Source organism: Aulostomus chinensis, chromosome 1 (assembly GCF_037954235.1).
Source record: "Aulostomus chinensis isolate RoL2024-O1b breed Wild chromosome 1, RoL_Achi_v1.0, whole genome shotgun sequence".
Lineage (NCBI taxonomy): Eukaryota > Metazoa > Chordata > Actinopteri > Syngnathiformes > Aulostomidae > Aulostomus > Aulostomus chinensis.
In genome coordinates this window covers 26,074,341-26,089,773 of record NC_141320.1, presented here as the reverse complement: position 1 = coordinate 26,089,773, position 15,433 = coordinate 26,074,341, and the positions used below count along the sequence as shown (strand labels likewise).

General features: G+C 46.5%; 1 non-coding gene across 1 annotated transcript; it reads left to right on the top strand.

Annotated features, from left to right (window-relative positions):
* Positions 1-14,293: 14,293 nt before the first annotated feature.
* trnah-gug (transfer RNA histidin (anticodon GUG)) lies at positions 14,294-14,365 on the top strand. The gene has a single exon. It is a non-coding gene; the product is annotated as a tRNA-His (tRNA).
* The last annotated feature ends 1,068 nt before the right edge of the window (positions 14,366-15,433 follow it).

Below are 15,433 nucleotides of genomic sequence, written 5' to 3'. Positions count from 1 at the left end.
TGTTGGACGATCAGGGTGTCTCATCCCTGACATGCTAACTTCCTGTTGGACGATAAGCGTGTCTCATCCCTGACATGCTAACTTCCTGTTGGACGATAAAGCCTGATTTATGCTTCTGTGTCGAGTAGTATTCGTACCTCCGCCGTCGACGCAGACCCCTAAAGACGCTGTAGCCTGACACGCGCCTCCAAAAAATCCTGCTTACTCATCGCGTCGATGCGTGGTGACGTTAACGTCGAGGACTGTGATTGGTCCGCCCTAAACGTCATTTCCGGTTCAGTCGCAGCACATCAACACCGCCATTTTCGAAGTTTCTGTGGTAAAAGCTCCAAGAAAAAATGGACCAAGCTGAAGAAAGGATTATCGAGGAGGTGCTCAAGTACGACCACCTCTACAACGCCTCTGCGCGGCACTACAAAGACTGACAAATGGCCAACAATTGTTGTCCGTGACCGGAAGAAAACCAAGGAATCTGACAAGAGCCCCGTAAACAATACAAAGACAAAGCCACACTCCCTAGCGGCTTGGCGGTGTATTGCAGAGCAACGCGTTCCCTCGACGCAGAATCAACCAGGCTTTCCAGTCGCACCTGTTTTACGCCCCCGTGCCAGATAAGGACCCCCATCGGGCTGTGCCACTCTGGAGGGAGCGCGTCTCACAGTCAGTCAGCGGAACCATGCGGATCCGGGCCGCAGCTGTGGGAAGGAGCGCCAATTGTATCGGGTTGTTGTTTTCTGGACTGCAGCAGAACAGGAGCAGCCGGGACTGGAATGTAGAAGGAGGTTATCTTGAAGTTGACACAGTTATGGTGAACGATATTGTGGTTCAACACTTTAATGAGCTTTAAGGCAAACATCTTTCATGAGGAAACAACGCCGGAATTGGACGGATTGCAGCGGCACACAACAACGTATCCGATACACCTCATTGGAAACCTGGTGGTCTAAGACTAAGAAACACCAGTCACCATGAAGAAAGGAACTTTTAGCTGAGCACTCATGTTCTTTTCTGCAGGTTGAATGTGGCATTTGTTGGACAGAAGCGTCTCATCTCAACAAAAGCACCTCTTCAGTGCTGAGGCATGATGGGGCCAGGCATGAGAATGAAGTCCCAGATCCACCAGGATGAACTCAGGTATAAAGCCACTCTCCAACTGACTCACAGTTGCTTCATTGATCATTAATTCCTATTCATTTCTTCTCTCCTTCATCTTTAACCATCCAGCTTCCAGGAAGCAGATGCTGGATGAGGCTCTGCTGAATTTCATCCTGAAGGACTGCCAGCCCCTCAGCACTGTTGAGAGGGAAGGGTTCAGGGAACTGGTTCAGGTCCTTGAGCCTCATATGTTTGCCAACCAGAAAGGTTTGTGTGGAAAGGATCTAAAGCAGTAGTTGATATCTCCAGTTTATTTCATCTTTAATTTCAATGTATTGATTTACTCTGGGTGTCATTTTCAGACCATCAAACAAACGGTGGCCAAAAAGTACCAGGAGGAACGGGAAGGAGTGAAAAAGGAAGTCCAGCTGCCATGTGGACATCTGTGGACATGGAGGCTCCCTTGGCTCTGACCTGTCACTGCATTCGTGAGAATGAATGTGTTGGGAGTGCAAGACTTTCCACAAAGTCACCCTGCTGACAGTTTGGCCCCAGTCCAAAGAGGCCTGATGGAGGACTGGGCCATCACCAACAAAGTCAAGTGTCTTGTGAGCGACGCAGCACCAAACATGACAGCATCCACTAGACAGCTCCAAATTCACCACTCAGTCTGCACTGCACATCGTCTGAATCTAGGAGTCAGAAAATCCTGTGATCAGATCCCCACTTCCATCATCAGACACAAAGCCAGGAACACTGTCACATCCTTCAGATCAGCACTACAGCCAAGGAGAAGCTGGCTCAGGTGCAGCAACAGATGGGAGGGCCAACCCTGAAACTCATCAGTGAGGTGCCAACACGCTGGAACAGCACACACATATTGTCAGGGCTTCATGGTGAGAGGGAACCAGTGTGGGAACCTCTGGCCTCTCTAAGACAGATTTGACTCCACTGACAGCTGAGGAGTTCACCACCATAGGAGAAGCACTTCTAGTAAACAGAGGTCATTCTAGTAGCCTGGTCCCTCTGTGGTTGAGCTATAATTGTAGGAAATATGGTCATTATTCAGTGGTGACATCTCTCTGCTGAATAATGTAGAACTGAACGGATCCACTGGACCTTCTTTTTACAAACAGCAGCATGCAGCAGCTGTCCTGAGTGGAAAACTGCACATTTCTGTTGGTGAGAGTTAATCAAGTGATGGACTTTGTCTCTCAACAGAAGCTGTGTGGAAAAACCCTGCAGCTACGAGCGCTTCAGATTCTGAGAGTGATGCTTACGCCATTGGCTGGTTTAACCTGGCGTCTGACCGTGGAGGTGGCCGAGAGGAGCGTGACATGGCTGCACAGGTAAATCAACTGAAGCAGTGTTAGTCTTTGGCAGCAGGCCAGGCCGACAAATGCTAATGTCTCTGACTGACTGACTGATGAAGTTGGACCATTGGTCAGCCACAATGATGCATGACCACAAATAGAGGCCTGGGTCTTTATGAAGCTCACATGACTGTTAGCATCATTTTGAGGTTATTAGCAACTCTCACCACATCACTGTAGCATCATTTTGATGTCATGAGCAACTCTTACTACATTACTGTAGCATCATTTTTAGGTTTTTGGCAAGTCTCACCACATCACTGTAGCATTGAATTGAGTTCATTAGCAACTCTTACTAAATGACTGTCGGTTCTTGTACTTCACTTGCGTTGTGTATTTAAGGACGAGGTAGTCTGTTTCACCGTTGGCACACTCGCCGTTTATTTCTCGTCTGGACTGACCTGGCATGGAGATTTAACACACAGTCAGCTTTTTATAAAAAAAGGACAGGCTCGACTGTACGGGAGCTTTATGATTCAAAATATAACTTAAACCACTCCTTCATATTAAAATAAAGTAATTAATATAAAACAAAGACAGAGCTCATAAGTCATACACCTGCCCCGGAGGCAGCGAGGTCCGACTGTTGCTACCCCCCGGGGTGCACGACCCTCAACCACAGGGGGTGCTGCCTTTAATTGCAGTAGGAAACCCCAGTTCCCGTGTTTTGTGAATGTGTTTTAAATGGCAAGTGGGATCACAACTCTTAACTTCGTTACATTCCCCCCTACTGATCTCCACTTGCCCATACAACCAACTCAAAAGAAAAGAAAAATGAGACTGGACTGTACATCACTCAAACAATAAACATGCCAGGCACCATAAACAACATCTCAAGAGGAGGGAATGGATTAAAAAAAAAAAATTCAAAGTGTACAGTGCTGCTAATATCACAGATACGAAATACTCCAGTCAAGAGACTATTCCTTAAGAATTAGAATGAGGAAGGGTTGCAAAGCCTTCCAACACCCATAGGAAAAACATGCCCATATACATGTTAAACTACTTAGAAATCATGTCAGTAAAACAGCACACAAATTTACCACCTGGACATACTCAGCTAGTAGTCACACACAGGTGTCAAACCATCACAGAAAAGAAAAAAAATTTACAAGAACCAGACCCTCCTCAAAATTGAAGGAACTCATAGGCAATATTTGAACCCATAATCACCTACACATGTGTACATTATATGGAACAATGCTAGCGACCAGCAAGAACTTTCTGGTGCATATTCTGAATAAGCCTAACGACTGGTCTAACAACTCTCCCATATCTTGTCCTCATTCTCTGCAAGTTATCACGGGAATGGTCCTGTCTGGCCTCTGTTGCAGGAGGCAGCAAGTCAGATGAGAGAGCAAGAGAAAGAGAAGGTTGAGAGTCAGGTAAGTCGACAGAGCAGTCAGCATTAACAGCAGAACCACAATGGTCAGACTGGTTCAGTTTGTCAGAACTGGTCTCATCTGAACTGTCAAGTCTCTTCTCAGTGCGACTGTCATGGTCAACTTGATCAGGTGTGTCGGATCCAGTCTGGTCGTGTCCATCCACATCGGTCATAGAGGTCGACTGATCTCTGGTGGAGCCTGGAAGCTGAGAGATCCAATAGACAGTCCTGTCCTCAGGTCCACATCCAGGAAGAACAGTTGAACAATCCTGTTCAGCACCCATCACAGACTCATCCACAGCCTCATCGGTCAGGTCACTGACAAATGAGCCACCATCTTCCGGATCAGCAGGGACAGGTAAGAAGTTCACTGGCATGATGAGGTTCCTGTGGACCACTTTCTCCTGGTTCGTCGCACAGTTCCTGAGTCTGAAGGTGTGAGTGTTATCCTGTTTCTCCACAACTGTGTACAGATGACCCTCCCAGCGATCAGCCAGCTTCCTCCGACCTCGCTCTCCTTTGTTAGCCAACAAGACTCTGTCTCCAACCTCCACTGGTGCACCCCTCACCTTGCGGTTGTACAGCTCAGTCTGCTTCTCTTGTTGTTTTGTGGTCGAAATCTGAGCAATCCTGATAGCTTCAGCCAAGTCACGCCGGAGACACTGCACATAGACATCGTAATCCACCACCTGCTCATCCATGAGTACAGACTGAAACATCATGTCCACAGGCAATCTGGGAACCCTGCCGAACATGAGCAGAAAGGGTGCGAACCCTGTGGTTTCATGGACTGTCGCATTGTAGGAGAAGGTGAGTGAACGCAGGAGCTGGGGCCATTTTTGCTTGGCTCTGGGTGGAAGAGCCCTGATCATGTTACCAAGGGTGCGATTGAACCTTTCGACCGCCCCATTGCCCATGGGGTGGTAAGGCGTCGTATGAGACTTTTCCACACCAGCGACTTGGAGCATCTCTGCAATCAGGCTGCTTTCGAAGTTCGCACCTTGGTCTGAATGCACTCGCTCTGGGAAGCCATACACACAGAAAAAGTTGTTCCAGAGTTGATGAGCGACAGCCTTGGCGGACTGGTTGGGACAGAGGTAGGCCTGAGCGAGCTTGGTAAAATGGTCAGTCACAACGAGCACATCTAGAGATTTGTTGGAAGAGTCCTCAGCTGACCAAAAATCAATGCAGACCAACTCGAGAGGTCTAGAGGTCTTAACACTCTCGAGTGGCGCCCTGGCCTCAGGTTCAGGAGACTTACTGACCAAACACCGCCGGCAGCACTGCACGTACTCCTTAACATCCTTCTCCATCCCGATCCAGTAAAACCGCTGTCTAGCCAAGTAGAACGTCCTCTTCTGCCCTTGATGCCCCGCCTCATCGTGGATACCTCTCAGGACCTTGTCTTTCAGGTAAGTGGGCACGACATATCTGAAAGTCTTTCTCCTTGTCACAACATCTTTTGATGTGCGATACAGAACACCTGCTTTGATGGTAAGTTGTTCCCAGTGCCGGAGAAGCCGCAAGGCTTCAGCTGGCTCATGTGGGCGTTCACGTCTCGACGGCCGTCTCTGACGTTCCACAAAGTGGAGCACCCGACCCAGGCATGGATCAGCACGTTGCAACGATGTCAGTTTGTCTATGGGCAGAGGGCGGAAATCAGACAGGTCGGCAGGCAGGAGTGACTGAGCGAGTTGCGGCAAGCAGAATGCATGAGGGGGCAAGCAGTCTTTCTCTAGGGAGTGTTCGAGGACAGCCGACACAGCTTTTGAGGAAATAGGCGGGTGTTGGGGCACCGCCACTGCACTGTTGGGGGCCACAGTCAAGGGACGACGCTGCAGGCGGCTGAGGGGATCACAAGACAGCCGGAAAGCATCCTGCACACAGTCAGGTTCCAAGGCAGCTGCTTCCTCCAGAAGAGCACCATAAGGGACTGTAGTGAGTCGATGGAGAACACTGGGGTGCACAAAGGGCTCACGGCTGAGGGCGTCTGCCACCACATTCTTAGGGCCAGGAATGTATCTGATGTCAAAGTTGTATGGGGCCAGTTTCGACACCCACCTCTGTTCACAGGCGTCTAGCTTTGGCTTACTGAGAATGTAAGTGAGCGGGTTATTGTCTGTCCATACAGTGAAGTGGTGGCCCCTCAGCCAGTGGCTGAACTTGTCGCACACAGCCCACTTAAGCGCGAGGAATTCCAGCCTGTGTGCTGGGTAGCGTGACTGGGCATAATTCAGTGACTTGCTGGCAAACGCGATGGGCCTCGCAACATCATCACCATCAGCCAGCTGGGAAAGCACAGCCCCGAGGCCATTGGAGGAGGCATCAACCGACAGGAGGAAAGGCTTACTGAAGTCGGGGTGAGCGAGAGTGACATTGCTCAACAAAGCCTGCTTCAGCTTCCTGAAAGCCTCACCGCATGCAGGAGTCCAATCAGCAGATGAGAGGGTCCGCGATGTAAGCCGGATCGGTTTACCCTTGGTACGCTGCAGCCTCTTCCCACCAGACGTCAGCGCAAACAAAGGCTTGCTGATACCAGAGTACCCCTCAAAAAACTGCTGATAAAAACCAACCATCCCAAGGAAGGACCTGATCTTCGTGGGAGATGGGATGTCGGTGCCCTCCACCATTAGGTCACTCTCCTGCAAGCCCACAATAGCCTTGACTTTCTCTGGATCAGTCGAAATGCCCTCCTTCGTCACAATATGCCCCAGAAACTTCACTGAAGGCCTCATGAAGTGACACTTTTTGGGAGAAAGTTTGAGGTTGTGCGCCTTTAACCTCTCAAAAACCATCTCCAACCTCTGCAATGCCAGCTGCTCATCAGGGGCAAAAACGAGGATGTCGTCAAGATAGCACAAGAGGCTCAGAAAGTTTTGATCACCGAAGATAGCCATCATCATCCTCATAAATGTTGCTGGGCTATTGCAAAGTCCCTGTGGGAGCCTGTTGTACTCATAGAGCCCAAATGGAGAAGTGAACGCGGTGAACTTCCTGTCCTCCTCATGTACCTCCACGTTGTAATAACCAGAGGTCAGGTCCATGGTTGAAAAGAACGCATTCCCCCCCAGGGCGGCCAAGGCGTCAGCCTGGTGAGGCAAGGGATGTGCGTCACGGACAGTGCGTGCGTTCAGCCACCGAAAATCAGTGCAGAGGCGCAGGTCGCCGTTCTTTTTCCAGACAAGAACAAGAGGTGATGCGTACTCACTTGTAGACTTCTGTATGATGTCACGCTCCTCCATCTCAGTTAAAGCCACTCTCAGCTTCTCATAGTGTGATGGGGACAGTCGGCGATAGGGAAGTCTGAAAGGCTTGCTGTCACTCAGTCGGATGCGGTGGACGAAGTCTTTGGCTTTACTACAGTCCAGCCTGTGGCGAGAGAAGATGGACTCATACTTAGCAAGCAGGTCAACAAGCTTCGTTTTCCAGAAGGGAGACAGGTGAGTAGCGTCAATGTCAATGTCCTGTAGACCAAGGTCAGAGAGCGTAGGGCTGAGGGTCGGTCGAGCAGTACAGTCAGAGTCGACCGTCAGGCTCTTCTCGCTGGCTGTGTCAGATTTGTCAGCTGTCTTTGTCACAGTACACTTCACTTCCTCAGGTGAGCCAGCTACATAAAGGTAGTCTGTGTCAAAGTCTTCCAGTGCCACACAGGGTGACACATCAGCTATCTTGCAGTTGCGTCTCAAAGTCACTGGTCTGGGGGAGGGGTTAATGACTCTCACTGGGACCCATCCGTCGCCCCACAGCGTTGTCACAACACGGCCCACCATCACTGAACGTGGCACTGTTCTTGACTCACTTGGCTCGACAACCACCGTGCTGCCAGCTGAGAGACATAGATGAGCAGGTAGGCGACCCCAAACTAAGTGTTCTGTCAAGGGCTCCAGGGTCACAGCATGCTTGAGTTTAACAGTACCAATCTTATCAGGACAGTCATCACCTCTCCATGTCTCCACAGTGGTCAACAGCTGCAGTAGGCTCCCTTCCTCCGCAGGAATCCGACCAGACGGAGGTGCACTCCCCCCAAGGTCTCCAGAATGCTTCAGCATCCGAATGAGGTGTTTTATGACATTGCTGCCAAGAATGAGATCATCACCTTGACCCTCCACGATGAGCGTTGGAACCGAGAAGCAACAGCCAAACACCTTCATCTGCAACTCACACACACCAACAGGGTTTGTTCTCGAACCCCCACATCCAATAAGGACAACTGAAGTGGGAGAAACAGAGTCAGGAGGAACAACATTGTTCTGCTTCAGGAGAGGGAGCACCTGAGAGCTCAAGGAACAGGCCATAGAGCCGCTGTCGAGCATAGCTCTAAGTTTTACAGTATCGTGGATCAGCACATCAGTGTGAAACAGGTTATCAGTTGCTGACAGTCTTTGTGTGTTTTGAATAACCACAGGGGGGTTATCACCTGCTAAGGAGCAGAACTGTGAGTATACTGACTCAAGATCAACATCATCAGAATCTTGTGGGGACATCTCACTTGGCCCTACACTACTCCCCTGCTCGTGTGGGCCAGCTAGTTTCCCTGCTGGTTGGAACCACCAGGCTGAGCAGCAGGTAAGTCGGAAGGAGGAGCTCTATTACAGGTCATGGCTTGATGTCCAGTAGCATAGCAGTGAAAACAAAGCCACTCTCTCCTGCAGTGAGACATGGTGTCATGGTCATCGCCCCCACAAACGGCACACGGACCCCGAGACCTGCTGCGGCCACCAGCACCTGACCTTGGCGATCTGGAAGGACGGGACGCCTCTCGCTGCAGTAGCCGCTCAAGGAGAGTGATAACATGTTCAAGCGACTGCCCCTCAGACTGTGATGTTCTGCCGGCTGTAACTGGTTGAGGGGCACGGTCAGGGGCAGGGGCCCCCCCAGCAGATTGGGCGTGGCACTGCAAAACATTTGCAACCTGGTTGGATTGCACGTTACCGGCTGGGTGTGAAGATTGACGTTGCTGGAGGCGCCTTTTCCGGTGGTGCTCGTCCAACCTCACCTGAACATCAGTAGCAGTCCACTCCTCCAATGGCTTGCAGGCGAAAACTAGAGACAGCTCAGTATCTGGACAGTGGGTGATAAACATGACTGTGACCTCACGGGGAGAATTGTCGAGAGTCTTCCCCTGTCTCTTCAGTCCATCTACAGCAGTGTCCATGGCTTTGTTAAGCCGAATCCAATAGTCAACAGCTGTCTCAGTGGGTTGAGGTTTTGTGTCATAAAAGTCAGCAAGGGGCATGAAGGAGGTCACACAGTCACCAAAGTGTTGCTTAAGTATGTCAAACACAGGCTGAGGGCCTGACTTTAAGTCTAAGGAGGGTCGACTACGAAGCCCAATGGTCACCACATCACGTGCCCTCCCCCTTAGCTTGCCCAAAACTTCATTCACCTGGTGACACAGTTCAATGCCCCTCCTACTCAGGTAAAGCCTCATAGCATCCTCCCACTCAGAGACTGAGACCCTATCAGTGTCATCCCCCCTGAAAGGCTGTGGTTCATAACTGTCATGTGTAACTGTCAAGTTAACTTTAGAAAGATCAGCTGTGGATGACTGAGTCATGTTGGCATCATTAGTTGGAATGGACTTAAGACATGAAACAATGTTCTCACCTATACTGGTGCCAATCTGTTTCACTAGGTCACTGAGAACATGGACATCCTGACTGGAAAGTGCAGATTCCCCATCCACCCCAACATCTGCAGTGGCACATGCACTATGTCTCCCCGGGCGACTGTGAGGAGTAGATGCAACATGTCTGCCTTCACTAAACCCATCCAGACTATGCAACTGACTGAACCACTGCTTAGAACCCCTACCAACACTTGATATGTTATGTTGATCCATTGTCATTGAAAAAGTGAAACAAAATCTCACAATCAAAAGCTAAGAGCCTGATACCCTTTTTTTTTTTTTTTAGCTTTAAGTAACTAATTTCCCCCTTTTTTCTCTTGACAGTTATCTCAAATGGAAAGAAAAAAACACCTTGGGGGATTTATATAGGCTATTCAATGAACCTCGCTTATGATGGCGAATGACAAAAAGAAAAATATATATCCCCACTAACACACATTAAAATACACCTTCATATCAAAAACAAGTTCATTACTGCAACCCACAAGGAAACTTTTTTTTTTTTTTTTTTTGGTTTGTTTGTTTGTTTTGGGGTTTTGTTTTTTTTTTTCCGTGGCACTAACAGGCCACCATACAACAAAAAAAACACAGTCCAAACCCTGGTTCAATGCAATAACCGGACTCAGGATACCGAGGGAATGAATGAAGAACAGGCGAAGCGGGCGCGTGGAGAGCCACCGGTCCCACGTCAAGCTCACGGCGTCACCATGGAGACGAACCGACCACTGCAGTCACGAACGGGTCACGGCACCATTGTAGCGGTTCTTGTACTTCACTTGCGTTGTGTATTTAAGGACGAGGTAGTCTGTTTCACCGTTGGCACACTCGCCGTTTATTTCTCGTCTGGACTGACCTGGCATGGAGATTTAACACACAGTCAACTTTTTATAAAAAAAGGACAGGCTCGACTGTACGGGAGCTTTATGATTCAAAATATAACTTAAACCACTCCTTCATATTAAAATAAAGTAATTAATATAAAACAAAGACAGAGCTCATAAGTCATACACCTGCCCCGGAGGCAGCGAGGTCCGACTGTTGCTACCCCCCCGGGGTGCACGACCCTAAACCACAGGGGGTGCTGCCTTTAATTGCAGTAGGAAACCCCAGTTCCCGTGTTTTGTGAATGTGTTTTAAATGGCAAGTGGGATCACAACTCTTAACTTCGTTACATCAGCATCACTTTGAGGTTGTTCGAAACTCTTACTACATTACTGTAAGCATCACTGAGTTTCTTAGCAACTATCACTACATTACTGTTAGCATCATCTTGAGTTCATTAGCAATTCTTCCGACATCACTGTCGCAATATTTTGAGGTTCGTAGCAACTTTTACTACATTACTGTCGCATTATTTTGAGGTTCGTATTAACTCTTACTACATGACTGTCAGCATCACTTTGAGGTTACTCGAAAGTTTCACTCCATTACTGTTAGCATCATTTTCAGTTCATTAGCAATTCTTCTGACATCACTGTCACATTATTTTGAGGTTCGTAGCAACTCTTACTACATCATTGTTGCATTATTTTAAGGTTCCTAGCAACTCTTACTACATTACTGTCAGCATCACTTTGAGTTTATTTGCAACTATCACTACATTACTGTTAGCATCATTTTGAGTTCATGAGCAATTCTCACGACATCACTGTAGCATTGAATTGAGTTCATTAGCAACTCTTACTAAATGACTCAGCATCACTTTGAGGTTGTTCGAAACTCTTACTACATTACTGTAAGCATCACTTTGAGGTTATTCGAAACGTTCACTCCATTGCTGTTAGCATCATTTTGAGTTCATTAGCAATTCTTACTAAATCACTGTCGCATCATTTTGAGATCTTTAGCAATTCTTTTGACATCACTGTCGCATTATTTTGAGGTTCGTAGCAACGCTTACTACATTATTGTTGCATTATTTTTAGGTTCCTAGCAACTCTTACTACATCACTGTCAGCATCACTGAGTTTATTAGCAACTTTCACTACATTACTTTTAGCATCATTTTGAGATCATTAGCAATTCTTCTGAAATCACTGTCGCATTATTTTGAGGTTCGTAGCAACTCTTAGTACATTACTGTCAGCATCACTTTGAGGTTGTTCGAAACATTCACTCCATTACTGTTAGCATCATTTTGAGTTTATTAGCAATTCTTGCTAAATCACTGTCGCATCATTTTGAGATCTTTAGCAATTCTTCTGACATCACTGTCGCATTATTTTGAGGTTCGTAGCAACTCTTACTACATTACTGTCAGCATCACTTTGAAGTTGTTCGAAACATTCACTCCATTACTGTTAGCATCATTTTGAGTTTATTAGCAATTCTTGCTAAATCACTGTCGCATCATTTTGAGATCATTAGCAATTCTTCTGACATCACTGTCGCATTATTTTGAGGTTCGTAGCAACTCTTACTACATTACTGTTGCATTATTTTAAGTATCGTACAAACTCTTCCTACATTTCTGTCAGCATCACTTTGAGTTTATTAGCAACTATCTCTACATTACTGTTAGCATCATTTTGAGTTCATTAGCAATTCTTACTAAATCACTGTCGCATCATTTTGAGATCATTAGCAATTCTTCTGACATCACTGTCACATTATTTTGAGGTTCGTAGCAACTCTTACCACATTACTGTGTCATTATTTTAAGGTTTGTAGCAACTCTTACTACATGACTGTCAGCATCACTTTGAGGTGATTCAAAACTTTCACTCCATTACTGTTAGCATCATTTTGAGTTTATTAGCAATTCTTCTGACATCACTGTCGCATCATTTTGAGGTTATTAGCAACTCTTACTACATGACTGTCAGCATCACTTTGAGGTTGTTCGAAACACTTACTACATTACTGTAAGCATCACTGAGTTTATTAGCAACTATCACTACATTACTTTTAGCATGATTTTGAGTTCATTACAATTATTACTACGTCACTGTCGCATCATTTTGAGATCATTAGCAATTCTTCCGACATCACTGTCGCATCATTTTGAGATCTTTAGCAATTCTTCTGACATCACTGTCGCATTATTTTGAGGTTCGTAGCAACTCTTACTACATGACTGTCAGCATCACTTTGAGGTGATTCGAAACTTTCACTCCATTACTGTTAGCATTATTTTGAGTTCATTAGCAATTTTACTACATTACTGTTGCATCATTTTGAGATCATTAGCAATTGTTACGACATCACTGTCGCATTATTTTGAGGTTATTAGCAACTCTTACTACATTACTGTAAGCATCATGTAGTTTATTAGCAACTCTCACTACATCACTGTGAGCATCATTTTGAGTTCATTAGCAATTCTTACTACATCACTGTAACAAAGTTGTTTCTATGGCAGTTCCCAAAGAGGTAGAAAATGATCCAACACTGTATTTAGTTCATCAATGTACTTCTTGAATGTTAGTGATTGATCCGGGATCTCCCTCTCATGCATCCCAGGCAGAATCAATGACTTAGCTGCAAGTCACCTTTTTTGAACTCTTGAACATCTGGAAGTTGTTAAAGGGGTTTTACAAGGGGGTCCCACAAATCTCCTGAGCACCAGGACTAGTTGGTACCGTTCCGACACCAGGAAGGAACTCATAAATAGTGGAGATAACACAGATAGACATTCCAAGAACAATTGTCTTTTAGATCTACATAAGCTTTTATCATGTATATGCTTGACTTGTAAGTATGCGTGAGTACAAAGTATTATGAAAAGATAATATATAAGACAACAGAAAAACACTTAATATCAGTCAATGAAGAGAGCTCTGAACCCAGGTGCTTCCATCTCGGACGAATGAACAGCTCCCTGCCCTCCAGATACCTGCTGCCATACAAGAGACACAGTGAGGGGAACGTCAACCCCCCCCCCCCCCCAGAAGAACAGGGTCCTGAAGGGCTTGAGATCCTTGAGATCCAGTAGAATTTGTTTGAAACAGTTTACAACACTGAGTGACAGGATTGAAGAGGGAAGATTTTTGTATTTTCAGTTTAATTCTAACTTAAAACTGGGCATGAACATTTTTAGTCGTTCATATTCTAACATACAGAGGAAGTCATGACATTCCCTTTTTTTTAACCTGTCCTGTTCAGGAAATGGAAATGGAAATTTAGCTGCTATGTTGAATCAGAAAAACCTTTTGAAGTCTACTTTTGCTTCAGTCAGAAAGTGGACTGTTGTTAACGCTCACAATGGTTGGTGATTCTGGTGGAAGAAAATATCCTTATGAACCTCTTTTTAACAGACACATATTTCTAAAGATGCAGGTTTATTTTATTTTTCTTCTTCTAGCATGGTTTCGATCCATCGACCTCTGGGTTATGGGCCAAGCACGCTTCCTCTGCGCCACTCTGCTCTACTGTTGACGGAACAGTCCTTGTTTTAGGAGAGCATTCTCTCTCTTTGTCTCTGCCCTGCTCTCCTGCTCTCTTTCCCCTCATTTAGTCCTTGACATGATCCATGCTCTACAGCTCTGCGGGTGGAATGAAGACCTGCGTCTGCTCTGCCCGTGCCGTCCTTCGTCTCTACCTAAATTGTTTGACCCACCTTTATAATGATAACTCGATCCCGCTGAGCGCGCCAGGTGCTGCAGACAACACAACCAAACTGGCCCCGATCAGGATTTGACAGGCCGAAACATGCCCTAAAATCACCAAGAATAATATCCACCACCTTCTGAACGGGGCCTGGCCCGTCTCCTGCATCAGGGGCCGCCGCAGTCGCCCATCAGCTGTTCAACAGCTGTTCGCCGCAACACTCAATGAGACAAAGACATCGAAGCTCAAACTGCTGTTGCGGAAGCCGTGATCGTATAGTGGTTAGTACTCTGTGTTGTGGCTGCAGCAACCCCGGTTCGAATCCGGGTCACGGCAGCATGAGATAAATTTCTTTGTGTGTATTGATGGACACAAGCCAAGCAGAAATTTCCCAGAATGCAATAGGGCAGTGTTTGGTCAGTGCTGAGCAGGCGTCAGTCTGAAAATGATGTCACATTATTGTGTCATCACTTGACCAGACCCAAAAGTAGGCTCAGGTATCAGTTTCTTCTCAATGCTAACGTCTGCTAGCTTAGTCTGCTACTTTGATGGCTCTGCCTGCTCAAAGGTCCAGACCCGTGGATGTGGTGGTTCCTACCTGAACGTAGATTCTGTCAGCTCATGTTGTTAAATCAACTCACCAGGAACACCAGTAGATTTCAATGGACTGACAATGAGTCTCATTGAATGGTAATCATGTCAAATATGAAGTCATCACCTGAGGAGGTCTGCTGCTGGAATGAAGCTAAAGATATTCACAAGATATTCTAGATCTTAAAATAAAGCATTTTTATATTTGATTTCTTATTCATTCAGGTCATCCAGTCATGTGACTGAAGTCATCCAGTCACGTGACTGAAGTCATCCAGTCATGTCAGTGATGTCACTTGGCAGGACTGTCATTGCCGTCTCATTCTAGAAAAGAATCCAGACTCCACATACAAGATGGTTGATGTTTTCTTGACTTGATGCTCTGACTGTCAGGGTGGATGACAGCTTCTTCTGCTGCTGCATCTGAGTGGCTATGATTGGAGGTTTTACCTCCCAAGGTTGTTTGGTTCCAGGGGAGACTTCAAAATTCCAGTCCCCAACCTGGGCTGTTCTGAAACTCTTCTCCTGAATCACTCCTGAGTTCTTGTTAAGAGCTGGAAATGAGCTGCAGCAAGAAAAAATACCAGTGCCAACCAGATCAACTTAATGGCTGTTTTTGTAGTGATTTGGTTCGAAACAAATAAAACTGACTTGACTTGATTTGGTGCCTCATGAGGAGAAAATTTGGGCACAAATGTTGGACAAGAGTGTTTGTGGAGGGTGTTTTTTGTTGTTGTTGCAGTGTTGTAAGTCGCTGTAACTGCAGCTAAAAGATTGAACTTTCTCCAAATGTCCTCAAGATGGTTTCCAATG